We start from the raw sequence: 13,578 nt of genomic DNA, 5'->3' as shown, positions 1-13,578 counted from the left end.
AGTTTGGGAGGTCCAATGCCCTTTCACCTTGCTTTACTTAGGGTGTCTCTACTTCTTCTGTTTCCACATTGGAAGATAAGTGTAAGATTTTACTTGAAAGATAGGTTCTGCTAGTGGAAAACATCCTAACTGTTGTAATAAAAGTACATTTAATGTCATGAATGGTTTTTCCAAGATATACTGCTGTGTAAAAATTAAGGCTATATAACTAAACATAGTATAATCCTATGTTTGTATGTAACTAATAGCACTAAAACAGCAGGATATCACTACAGATATTACAGACATTAAAATGATGATTAAAAAGATATTATGGACAACCTTAGGCAAATAAATTTGAAAATTTTATAAAGTGAACAAATGGCTATTATAAAAAACTTACTACAGCTGAGAAAAGAAAAGAAAATTTGAATAGTCCTATGTCACCTAAAATGAATTTTATAATTAAAAGGCTTTTTTACAAAGAGAATTCTGGGCTCAGACAAAATCTCCAATAAATATTACCAAACTTTTAAGAAAGAAATCATGCGAATCCTACAGGAGCTCAGGAATGCAAGGTAATACACCACATCAGTAAATTAAAGGGGAAAATATTACACAATCATTTCAATTAATGCAGAAAACTGGTTGATAGATTTCAACATCTATGTATGGTTTAAAAAACAAAATTCTTATCAACATGAAGTAAAAAAAAAATGTGTTACAAAGAAAAGAATATCTTTTAAAAATCCATCAGCAAACATCACGCTTCATGGTTGTACTGTACTACTGTACTCTTCTTTTTATAAAATTTTTATTATTTTTTGTCTGCACCACGCAGCATGTGGGTTCTTCATTGCCTGACCAGGGATCGAACCCGTGCCCCCTGCAGTGGAAGTGCGTAATCTTAACCGCTGGACCGCCAGGGAAGTCCCATGTACTGCTGTTCTTTTCAAGGTACTGTACTGTAAGATTAAAAATGTTTATTTTTTGTGTTTGTTTTTTATGTATTATTTGTGTGAAAAGTATTATAAACCTATTACAGTACAGTACTACATAGCCGATTGTGTTAGTTGGGTACCTAGGCTAACTTTGTTGGACTTAGGAACAAATTGGACTTACAAATGCACTCTCGGAACGGAACTCATTCGTATGTAGGGGATACTCTCGGTTAACTATAAAATTGTCAACATGGCACAATGGCCTCTTGGTGGTATAGAGTGCAACTGCGAATGCTTCTGGATCATCGTCTGCACAATCCCACCCTGTGAGGAAGTTACCCTGTAATAAACTGATCTATTGATTATATGGAGCTGTGCCTCAGTTTCTGGTCTCAAGGTGACTTCTCAGTTCAGTGGGTACTTTTCTTTCCCTCTGTCCTCCAACACCTAACAACCACAATACCATATGTAAACCTTGATTGGGGGTAAAAAGCCATATAAGACAATTTAGGCACAAATAGAAAATTGTAAATGGCTAGATAATAAACGATATTGAAGAATTACTCATTCTCAGGTGTAATAACAGTATTATGGTACTGTAGTTGAACAGCCTTCATCAAATGGATGCATGTGGAAATATTTAGGGTTAGAGCATCTGAAAAAATTGCTCACAATACATGTATATGTAGAGAAACAGATTTAAATAAAGCAAAATATTAATAATTGTCAAGGTAGTGAGTACTTATTGTAATATTCTTTCAACCTTTCTATTGAAGAGTTTGATAGTAGAAAATTGAAAAATAATTGAACAGATAATTGATCTTTCCTATAGAAAGAAAGAAGAAAGAGAAAAAAAGAGAGAAAGAAGAGAGAAAGGAAGGAAGGAATGAAGGAAAGAGAGAAAGAAAGAAAGAAAGAAAAAGAAAAACAGAGAAAGAAAGAAGGAAAGAGAGAGAAAGAAAGAAGGGGAAAGAGAGGGGAAGGGAGGGAAAGAGTAAGGAAGAAAGGAAGGAAAGAAGGAAGAAGAAATAGAAAACAGAATGGTAAAATAAATAATATACAGGAAATCCTTGAGTTCATCAGAACATGTTTTTTAAAAGCTATTAGTGTGAATTGGCACTCATTCTAAAAAACATTTAAAATAACGTCTATATGTTTGCATATATTCTTCACATCACTTTTATCAAATTAATATTTCAATCTAAATAAGAGCACAGTGTTTCCCTGGTGGCACAGTGGTTAAGAATCTGCCTGCCAATGCAGGGGACACGGACCAGTTCAAGCCCTGGTCCAGGAAGATCCCACACGCCACGGAGCAGCTAAGCCCATGCACCACAACTACTGAGCCTTCACTCTAAAGCCCGCAAGCCACAACTACTGAGCCCGCGAGCCACAACTACTGAAGCCCACGTGCCTAGAGCCTGTGCTCCGCGACAAGAGAAGCCACCTCAGTGAGAAACCCATGCACCGCAACGAAGAGTAGCCCCTGCTCGCCACAACTAGAGAAAGCTCGTGTGCAGCAATAAAGACCCAATGCAGCCAAAAATAAATAAACAAAATAAATTTATTAAAAAATAAATTAAATAAATAAGAGCACAAAATAATCTTCCTTATGAAGTCTTTTTTCTATATATTTTGAATAAATAATACAATGACATAGTTCAAAACACAAAAAGTATCCCTTTCACATTGTTTTTCCAGATGTGCACTGATAAGCAAATTCATATGTATTAATGCAACTTATAAATTTCAGCTGTTCTTAATTATACTTTTGTTTTTTCCCCGAGATTATATATGCATATTCCCAGCACCTATGAACTTTTGTTGTTTGGTGGACATCGCCCCCTTGTGCATAAAACCGAATCTACAAGGGAAGTCCTGACAAAAAGTGAAATAAACTTATATGACTGTTCTTTCACAGAATTACAACTGTAAAAGTTTCTTGAAGCTATAGCTTCAATTACTCAGTTCTGACCAGCCCCCAAATATTCACCCTTTTCTTTCAACCCTCATTGAAAGTGTCCGTACACTTGCCTTAGTGATCTCGTACGTATTTTGTGATTTTTGGTTTCCAAAGAAATCTCACATCCATATTTTGTTTAATTAGAACAGGAGTTACTGCCCTCCTTTTCTATTGAGATACAATTCACATCCCATACAATTCACATTTAAAGTGTACAACTCAATGGTCTTTAGTATATTCAGAGTCGTGCAACCATCATCACAATTTCTCTTAGAACATTTTCATCACTCCAAAGAGAAACTTCCTACCTGTTAGTGGTCACTACCCATTTCCCCAACCCTATTTGCAGCCCTAGGCAACCTCTAATCTATTTTGCCTCTGTAGATTTCCATTTTCTAGACATTTATTATAAATGGAATCGTACAACATGCTGTATGGTCTTTTGTGAATTTCTTCTTTCACTTGGCTTAATGTGTACAAGGTTCACCCATGTTGTAGCATGTATCAGCACTTCATTCCTTTTTAGAGCTGAATAATGTTCCATTGCAGGGATGCACCACATTTAATTATCCATTCATCAGCTGATGGGCATTTGGATTGTTTCCACTCTTTGGCTGTTATTAATAACGCTGCTACCAACATTCAATTGTCCTCCTTCTACAGTTGCAAAGATGGAAACCTTCTGAGCTGAGACGATCCCTCAAAGGCTTACAATAGGAGGAAACAATTGTCTTCTTTGCCCATTGCCAACACCACCCCAACCACAGTTATCAGTCACCACACCTGAGGGCTCCTCTCATCCGCAGTCTCCCCAACCTTCCCCGAATTCCTGTCACTATCATCTCCAGTTTTTTAACCTCCATCCCATCAGCTACCACCGTCTCGCCCCCTCTCCCTTTGCCAAGCCTTTCCTCTGGTTCTCTGAAAAACCTTATCTCCACTTCATGCCTAATTTGCCTTAATGGAATGTCGGCTCCCCTGAGGAGACCACGTGGAACTATCTCCCGGCCCTGGGAGCAGGAAGTGGGTTCCCTTCCTGTCCAGCACTGCTCCCTCCTCCCCAATCCCTAGCAATTTAGCTTAAGACACCACTCTTCTTGTTGCTATAATCTAGTGACTCGTGGTCACCCCTTCTCCTTCAGTGGTCACTCCCTCTTGCCTCACCCCCACTCCACCCCATAGATCACTGTCTGCTCTTTCCTATTTTTTTTTCAGTGCTCTGGGTGACTTTAATATCCTCCTGAGCGGTGCATACGGAACACTAGCCTCTCTCAGCTCCTTGAACTCTAATGACCTTTTCCTCCACCTCCTTCAGCCATCTACCACCAAGTTTCCACCCTACATCTTACGGAATCAGACCAATTCACCAAACGAACAGTTGACAGAACTGACTTAATTCTCGTTACCATTAGTAAAGTTTACAATCATATCCCCATATCGGATGGGGCAGATTGAACAGCTTTTGATGATTTCCTGTGACATTTTAGTTAGATAGTTTTACTCAGCTTTTAAGGGATGTGTGGTTCAAGTCTGCTCTAATTCCCTGTTTTTGTAGCTGAAGAAAGATGGAGAAGAGAGGAGAGGGAGACAAGTTGGAGAGGGGGCTGGGTAGCACATGGTTGGTCAGACTGATGGCCAGGGCGGTGGGAGAGACCTCCTCAGGAAGAGAAATGTGTTACTGACACCCTCATGCTATCAATGCATGTTTTGTGATATATTTTGATTGTAAAGACTTCTTATTAACATGTTTTTATAACTCTCAGTCTTCTTTCTCTACCCATATAATAAATGTCCCTCTTTCTTAAGTCCATTCTCTTCTCTTCTGCTCCTGCCTTCATTTAATCCTGTATCTTTTCTCACCTGGATCACTGCTGGGGATCACCTGGCCCCTCTGGGCTCTATTTAGGGCTCCACTCAAGCCTCTCAGGTGCCTTTTGTTTACGTCTGTTTTGTATTGGAGCATAGTTGGTGTACAATATGGTGTACAACATAGTGATTCATAATGTTTGAAGGTTATATTCCATTTATAGTTATTATAAAATATTGGCTATATTCCCACCCAAGCCCTGCCTCAGAGTCTGGGATTTAGCGGACATGGGGGAAGACAGGAGACACACCTAAATACGCATTCTGAGGCTGCCAGAGCTGCCTATAGGTTAGTCCAAGCACTTAGGAAACCTGGTATTTGCTAATGCTCAGCATTACGTTCCTTAAAATCCAGGAGGTATTTTTTCCAAGACCTATTCAACAGTAGGTCTTGGCAGAATAGACATTAGGTGGGATTAATTGGATAGATTGTGTGCCGTTTATGAGATGAGATGCCCTTGAGGTTTGGAGACAAAGTTCTGTATTGCCATGTTAAGTCTGAGATAGGGTTCTAAACATTCTCAGAGCAAAGACAAATAGGCTGTTGAATGTGACAAAATTTCAGAGAGAGCACAAGGATCGATATATATGTCCGGGAGTCCTGACAGTATAGATATATAGAGAGTCCTGGAAATGGATGAGGTCACCCAGGGAGAATGTGCAGTTAGAAAAGAGAATTGGTCTCATGACTAAGCTCAACATGTAGAGATCAAGCAGAGGACAAGGAGTCTGCAAAGGGGACTGAGAAAGAACAGGTAGTAACGCAGGAGGGAAACCAGAAGTGTGTGGTCTTAAGAAATAAGAGTATTTCAGGAAAAAGGCAGTGGTCGAAAGTGTGAAATCCTACTGGGAGGTAAAGTGAGAACTATAAGTCTCTCATGTTTGGAAATTAATCAACTGGAAAAATCAAAAGGGAAATTAGAAAATATTTGAACTAAATGGTAATAAAGATATGACAGTCCAAAATCAATGGTCCAAGTATTCATCTCTATAAATTACAAAGAAACCCAAATTAAATTCAAACATGAGAGACTTAGTAATTTTTTAGTTACTGATTTCTAGCTCAATCCCCCTATAGTCAGAGAAAATACTTTGATTTAAAGTATTTGAAATTTGTCAACACTTCCTTTCTGACTCAGCATAGCCTCAAATTTGGCAAATGTTCTACCTGTTCTTGAAAAGAATGAGTTTCTACAGTTGGTAGGTGCAATTTTCTACATATATTAATTAGGCCAAGTTTGTTAATCATACCAATCTTACATCTATCCATACTGATTTTTTTTTAGCTCCTTGTTGTATCAGTTTCTAAGAAAGGAATCTGAAATTTCCCACTTGATGGTAGATTTCTCTAATTCTTCTTATAACTTTGTAAAATTTTGCTCTGAATATTTTGAGGCTTTGCCATTAGATGCCTACGAACTTAGAATTTTTATATTTTCTTGGTAAATTGACCCTTTTATCATTAGGAAGCGTTCCTTTTTATTTCTAGTAATGCTTCTTGTTATTATAACTATACCAATTTTCTTTTGGTTAGTATTTGCAAGGACTATCTTTTTCTATCTCTTTCCTTTGAACCTTTGAGGATATTTAACATTTAAAGTGTATCTCTTGTAAGTGGCATTTAGACTAGTTATGTTGTGTTATCCAGTCTGACAATTGTTTTTTCTAATTGGAATATTTAGTCCCTTTCTCGATATCTGCCTTGGAGCCGAGCTGACATGTCCCTGGGGATGTGCCTGGCTTTGAGAATTACTCTTCTGAACCTGTGTATTCTTTCTCCTCATTCCCGTGCTTGACTTTTCCCCTCACCAAAGAGCTGGGCACACAGATCCTGTTGCATTAGTTCTTTAATTATGTGGTGTGGAGCTGGGACAATGGGCCCTACAGCGTGCTTGGAGCTCTGCTTCCCAGCGGGGCGGCGTAAGTTTGCTCCAGATGCCCATTCCTCTGCCAGATTCCTAACAACAGAACTCATAATACCTTGTTGAGGAACTAAAAAGAGGTTTTCCTCTTCAATACTAGTCATTTAACATCCTCCCATCTTTCACTGAAGAAATGACAAGGGATAGTCCCAAATTCCAAACCCATTTTTTCCCCTCTCTAAGACCACAGAAGCCACAGACATGGGCAAGCTCACAAGCTAATATAAGCTATTTTTCTTTTCTTTAATCTCCTCCAAGACTTGGTGGTTCCCAGGCATGTGCTTAGCTCCTACGTAGCCTAGGAAAGTAATCCTTACTTAAACAAAGTCATGTATGAAATAGAAAGTAAATTATTTTGTTTAGTATCAATAAAACTTTATTTCAGTATACTGAAGAACTCTGGCTCACCCTGGGAATGGATAAAACTTGTAATTATAAATGCATTTTAGCCAAACATTTACCCTTTTCTGGACAGACAACATGCAGATATTTATATAGACAGCAGAAATTTTAGAAAGAAACTGATTTGGGGGCACTTGGGAAGTACTGATTTTGTGTCCTGATGATGTCCTTTTGTTTTTCATTGAGGGGCACCTGCTCCATGCAGAAAACCATTTTTGAGTCTCTGTCTCTAAATAACTTTTTTCTCTTGGTCTCAATTAGCTACGAAAAATCATATTCTCAAGGCCAGAATTGTGCACAGGAGAAAAATTAAACACTGTATTACTGAATGTGGTTTAGTGGTGTGTAGTAGGGGCTCAAAATAACAGTGGCTTGCACAACAGAAGTTCATTTCTTCCTCAAGTAAATTGCACTCATCCTTCACTTACGTGGTTGCACGGGAGGATGGGAAATGCCTTCTTTACTCAGCATGGCCACGTGTCCAGCTAAAATGAAAGCACTGGATAATGGTAGTTAAAGAACACCTCTTAGTCTGTCATCATCACACACTTTAAAATACTTTCTTGGAATTCCCTGGCGGTCCAGTGGTTAGGACTCCGCGCTTCCACTGCAGGGGGAGTGGGTTCCATACCTGATCGGGGAACTAAGATCCCGCATGCTGCGTGGCACAGCTAAAAAAAAAAAACAAAAAAACAAAAAAGACTTTCTCAGGTAACAGCAATATAGGAACTAATGGAGGCACTAACCTTTTGGATTTTCTTTAGAATTAACCTTCTTCTGCAATTGTGTTTGTATATGTGTATATGTACATCTCGTGTGTGGTACTTATCTAACTTTTTTCTGCAGAGAACCTCATTGCATGCATATATAGTGAGGTAGCCTAGATAGCATTTTATCAGCATTATCCTTATAGAAACAAACTATTATTAACAGAGTTCAGATAAACTGGATGACTTCTTTTCCTCTTGAGAGGCTGAATACACAAACTGATCATATATGACAATGGAACTCTGACCCACAACCTGTGTAGCAACCAGCCTGAGAAGCTAAACCACAAAAGCCTCTACGGCAATCTGCCCAGAATGATCAGAACTTGGTCAGTGACTGCCAACTTCTCTACTTTTTGCCTCAAACTCAGGACCAACCAGAGAAAACCAAATGTGCTCTTCAAACCGATCATGTATATAAGATGGCCTGCTTCTAGTTAGTCCACATCTAGCTTTTCCACGCCCACAATCTGTAATCAGAGCATACCACTATAAAGATTTTCTACTCTGCCTAGAACAAGTGATGGTCACTTTGTTTGTTCTCATTTGGGTGGTCTTCATTCATTTCCACACTCATAATAAGCTACCAGTCTCGAACTATAGGTTTCATCTTTTACTCCAATGCAATTTGGTCTAATTAATCTGCTGTATCATACATTGGCTGTACAGTGCTGTGCAAACCACTTTACCTTCTATGTCTGTTTCTCTTTCTGCAAAATGGGGACAAATATTACCAATTTCACAAGAGCTAATGTGAAGGCCAAATAAGTTAACACATGTAAAACACCTGTACTAGGACCTAAGTTTACGTCTTGTCTACCCTGAAGATTGTGTAGTGTGTGTTTGCGTGTGTGTATATGTATGCATGTGTACATATGTGTATATAAAATCATTTGAAATTAGTTAAGTAAAATTAGAAGATGAATTTATTAAAAGTACATCTGGGCCTTCCCTGGTAGTGCAGTGGTTAAGAATCCGCCTGCCAATGCAGGGGTCACGGGTTTGATCCCTGGTCGGGGAAGATCCCACATGCCGCGGAGCAACTAAGCCTGTGTGCCACAACTACTGAGCCTGTGCTCTAGAGCCCGCGAGCCACAACTACTGAGCCCATGTGCCACAACTACTGAAGCCTGTGCTCCTAGAGCCCGTGCACCACAACGAAGAGGAGCCCCCGCTCGCCGCAACTAGAGAAAGCCTGCGCGCAGCGACGAAGACCCAACACAGCCAAAAATAAAAAAAACTAAAAAATAAACAAGTAAATAAATAAAATTTATAATAAAATAAAATAAAAGTACATCTTTCTCTCTCCAAAACATATCATATATGTTTGTGGCCATGGTAGGGAAGAAAAAAAATGCTTTTTCCTTCTACCATCCTAGGTTCTCTGGCTGAGGCCCTGCAAAATTAGACTTACAAAAGATTACAAGTGAAAACCAAACAATTGATTAATGTGTAGTGCACATAACGCAAGAGAAACCTCAATGAAGAGTAATTCAAGGGGTAGTTAGAACTTAGGCTTCTATAGCATCTTCACAAAAGAACAATAAATTTGTAGAGAAGTGACAAGGCAAAGGACAAGGTTTTAGGCTTTCAAGGGGTGTAAACTGTGGGAAGGTAAATATACGGGGGAAAGCGATGTAGTAAGGTTTGTGCAGATCCATCTGGGTGCCAACCTTCTATCTTCCTCATAGCTATAAAACTTCCCTGGGAGAGGAGAGTTATGACATTCCTCATTTTTCAAAAGTTTCTGCTTTTAGCTCCAGGAAGGCTTCTTTCTGCATCTGTTGATTCTCATTTGCTTCCAGCTCACAATAATCCTCATGCCAAAGTGGCATATTTTGGAGTGGATATTCTGGTCTCCAACACCACCGTGAAACTATGACACTCCATGACACTCCCAGTCCTCCATTGTTCCCCTCTTCTTTACAAGTGTTAGCCCTGCATCTCTGAAGATACCCCATACCCACTTCTGCTTCCCCCTTTTATCCTTAACAGACGTTTCCCCCAATCAATCTCTTGCATGTCTGATCCTGTCTTGGTGTCTGCTTCCACAAGGGCATGAACACGATATGTAAATAAAATGCCAACCAGCTGGAAGATACAATTACAATCACAATTTCCATCTTAAGGTATCGAGTTGGAATCAAAGTTGCATAAGATTTACCAGTTTGGGCTTCCCTGGTGGCGCAGTGGTTGAGAGTCCGCCTGCCGATGCAGGGGACACGGGTTCATGCCCCGGTCCGGGAAGATCCCACATGCCGTGGAGCGGCTGGGCCCTTGAGCCATGGCCATTGAGCCTGTGCGTCCAGAGCCTGTGCTCCGCAACAGGAGAGGCCACAACAGTGAGAGGCCCACATACCCCAAAAAAAAAAAAAAAAAAAAAAAAGATTTACCAGTTTCATAACGGAAATTATAGCATAATGAAAATAACTACTTCATTGAGAATTTAACTATAACTCCAGAATTAAAATTCGATCTATTTCCAAATATCATGGTACATCAATTCAAAATACTGAAAGAACCGTAGAAGAAGAAAATTCAATGGTAAAAGAATTTTGATTTTAAGTGCTCACCAAAAGGAGTGACAAAAGTGACAAGTAGGAGTGGCCTGCAAAGGTTACAGAGTCTTACAAACTTGTTACAAAGTCAAGGTCCCTGCTCTTTAATTCCTGATTCTCTTACAAAATAGTAAGTAAATGGGTGATGCCTCCTTTGACTTCCGTCCTTCTCTTTTATGTCTGAATGTGAGACTTACAAAATCTCTACTTCCTTCCTCTAGCTAGGCTCTGAAGTAGCCTATCTTCTGAGGGCAGAACCAAAAGTTGTGCTATTTTAAGAATGCAACTCAGTGGGTCTCCTGACTCATAACCAAGTCACAGGATTTCCCCACTTACATACCCTCTGGGGCATTTACTATGGACAGAAGATTAAGTTCAGCACTTGTGATGAGCATCTATTTTGAGAGAAGTCAAAAGCTGAAAGAATTTTTTAGAATTTATAAGATATTAAGTTCATATCTCCTTTCATGATTCTTACCTAAAGAGGTAAGAATCTAATTTTCAAATGGATGAAATTAACCCCCGGCTCTCACAAAAACATATTTCAAATACAACTTAGCTGAATGTATTTCCAATGCAATTGAGCTTAGAATTGACCTTTGATTAAATTTAAACTGCAGATGAAAATTAAAAGGATCAGAGTGCTTGAATGGGAATATTAGTAGATTTTTTAATAAAAAAATTAATTTTCTGTGACACAAATAGACTGTAGACAGATGCTGGAGATGCCAATCAACGTTTTGCATCTGTAACTCTTCCTTTTAAGAGAACCTGCCTCCCATCCCGGCTCCTGCTCAAGAGGTAGTCCTAGGTAACTATATTGGTATCTAGTGGCCCCGACCCCTATTAACACCAAATGAACTTGAGATGAGCACCTGATCTAAACTGGGCTAATCCGTCTCCCAACACCAGGAATTTGGAATTGAAACACGGATAGTAATCCATGAGATACTACAATGCATAGTCAACTGGAAACTTGGCAGACCACATACATTGTACTTAATCAAGAGCAGTGAAACCAAGAGAAAGTAGAGAAAGCCATTCTAGAGAGACATGCAGGAGAATGACAGAAATATATACTACAGTGGTTACCAGCATGGACTTCAGTTGAATTTTAGTTCTTCCACTTATTGTAGAATAAAGAAAAATTATCCAGTTAGGAAGCTACATGATAGTCCAAATGAGAAGTATTTATAATAATTAGGGGCAATGGTGTGTAGGGAAAAATGTGCTTCAATGAAAACTATGACTTGTCTAAAGCCTAGAGGACAACCCTCCGGGTTTTCTGATTCTGCAGCAGTTATTTCACAATTCTAAATCACAAATAACTGATACAAATGCAAAATAATTCTTGCCTATAGCAATGCAAATACTGTCTTGTTCAGCAGAGAGTAACTTGACTTTCTTTCCCCACTGTGGAACTGGTTTTCCCTCCTTTGCACATTCACCATTCCTTTACTTCTCATAAATTTATGCGTTTTTGACTTCTCCTTTGAACTGGTTGTAACATCGCATTAATTTCCTCATTAACTAGTTAAATAAAACATACATTTAATATGCATTCTTTTTCATATATGTATGAGAGTCATAATTTTACTTTTTTGAAAAAAATTTTTAGACCGTTTTGAAAGTCTTCCACCAAGATGCCCAGTGGATTCCCCTAACAGGACCAGGTAAACTTTGCCATGAAAAAGTGCACCTCATGGGGAGTTTAAGTCCATGTCTGTCTTTTCTTGGCTCTCAGAGGTGAATCCAAAGCAGCAGATTTGCTGCTTTTCTATTTTTAATTTCCCTATTAATTTTGTTTTGGTTTGGTTCTTTTGCATCTGATCAATTATTTTCTATTAGTGGCAGCAATGACTGGCGATTTGGTTTTGTAGTTTGACCATTTGGTGATTTCTCTAAAAGAATTAGTGTTTTCTTTAAATTCCTTGAAATTCAAGGGCTACAAACCATATAAGATCTCATAAAGTTATTTTAATAAAAGCATTTGAATGCTAACATTTAATAAGCTAATTATAAATAATTGTTACCCAATTTTTTTATACAACTTAAAAAAATTTTATTTATTTTTGGCTGCGTTGGATCTTCGTTGCTGCACGCGGGCGAGCGGGGGCTACTCTTCGTTGCGGTGCATGGGCTTCTCATTGTGGTGGCTTCTCTTTGTTGTGGAGCACGGGCTCTAGGCTCGGGTTTCAGTAGTTGTGGCACGCGGCCTCGGTAGTTGTGGCTCTCAGGTTCTAGAGCGCAGGCTCAGTAGTTGTGGCACACTGGCTTAGTTGCTCTGCGGCACATGGGATCTTCCCAGACCAGGGCTCGAACCCGTGTCCCCTGCATTGACAGGTGGATTCTTTTTTTTTCCTTTTTTAACATTTTTATTGGAGTATAATTGCTTTACAATGTTGTGTTAGTTTCTGCTGTATAACAAAGTGAATCAGCTATATGTATACATATATCCCCCATATCCCCTCCTTCTTGCATCTCCCTCCCACTCTCCCTATCCCACCCCTCTAGGTGGTCACAAAGCACCAAGCTGATCTCCCCATGCGATGCAGCTACTTCCCACTAGCTATCTGTTTTACATTTGGTAGTGTATATATGTCAATGCTACTCTTTCACTTCATCCTAGCTTACCCTTCCCCCTCCCTAGGTCCTCAAGTCCATTCTCTACATCTGTGTCTTTATTCCTGTCTGGCAGGCAGATTCTTAACTACTGCATCACCAGGAAAGTCCCCATTACTTAATTATTAAAACACCAAGACTTCAGACTTGGAGCAGACTCTCAGCTAGTAATTTACTAAAAATGTCACAGATGCTCTCTTGAATTTTCATAGCTGTTCTCACATGCCCATACTACAAAACTACACATTAGGAAAACAGAAATTTCATTGTGAGAATTTAAGCTGATGCTCAGAAGTGTCATACATAATGACAGTTCAGATAAATGTCTGTAAATTTATATACTTTAAACAAAGCTTTTGTGGGCCATCTGAGAAGAAGAGTTGGAGAAATAAATGAGAACTCCAATTAGGTAAGAATATTTTATGTGACAGACCTTACACTAATAAATAGTTGTCCTCTACCATCTCTGTGCAGTAGAGTTACCTACAGATAATTCTCTTTGGAGAGGATACAGATACCCCAGGACTATGAAGATTCTGATTCATTTTTTTCTCTCTC

At 39.1% G+C, this 13,578-nt stretch overlaps 1 long non-coding RNA gene across 1 annotated transcript in view; it reads right to left on the bottom strand.

Moving 5' to 3' along the window:
- Window positions 1–13,578, bottom strand: part of LOC141278818 (uncharacterized) — a 35,565-nt gene that overhangs the window by 14,017 nt on the left and 7,970 nt on the right. The gene's annotated exons all lie outside the window — the stretch shown is intronic.

This window comes from Tursiops truncatus, chromosome 5 (assembly GCF_011762595.2).
Source record: "Tursiops truncatus isolate mTurTru1 chromosome 5, mTurTru1.mat.Y, whole genome shotgun sequence".
In the NCBI taxonomy this organism is placed as follows: domain Eukaryota; kingdom Metazoa; phylum Chordata; class Mammalia; order Artiodactyla; family Delphinidae; genus Tursiops; species Tursiops truncatus.
The sequence above is the reverse complement of the archived record's forward strand: the minus strand, read 5'-3'. Positions and strand labels throughout refer to the sequence as shown.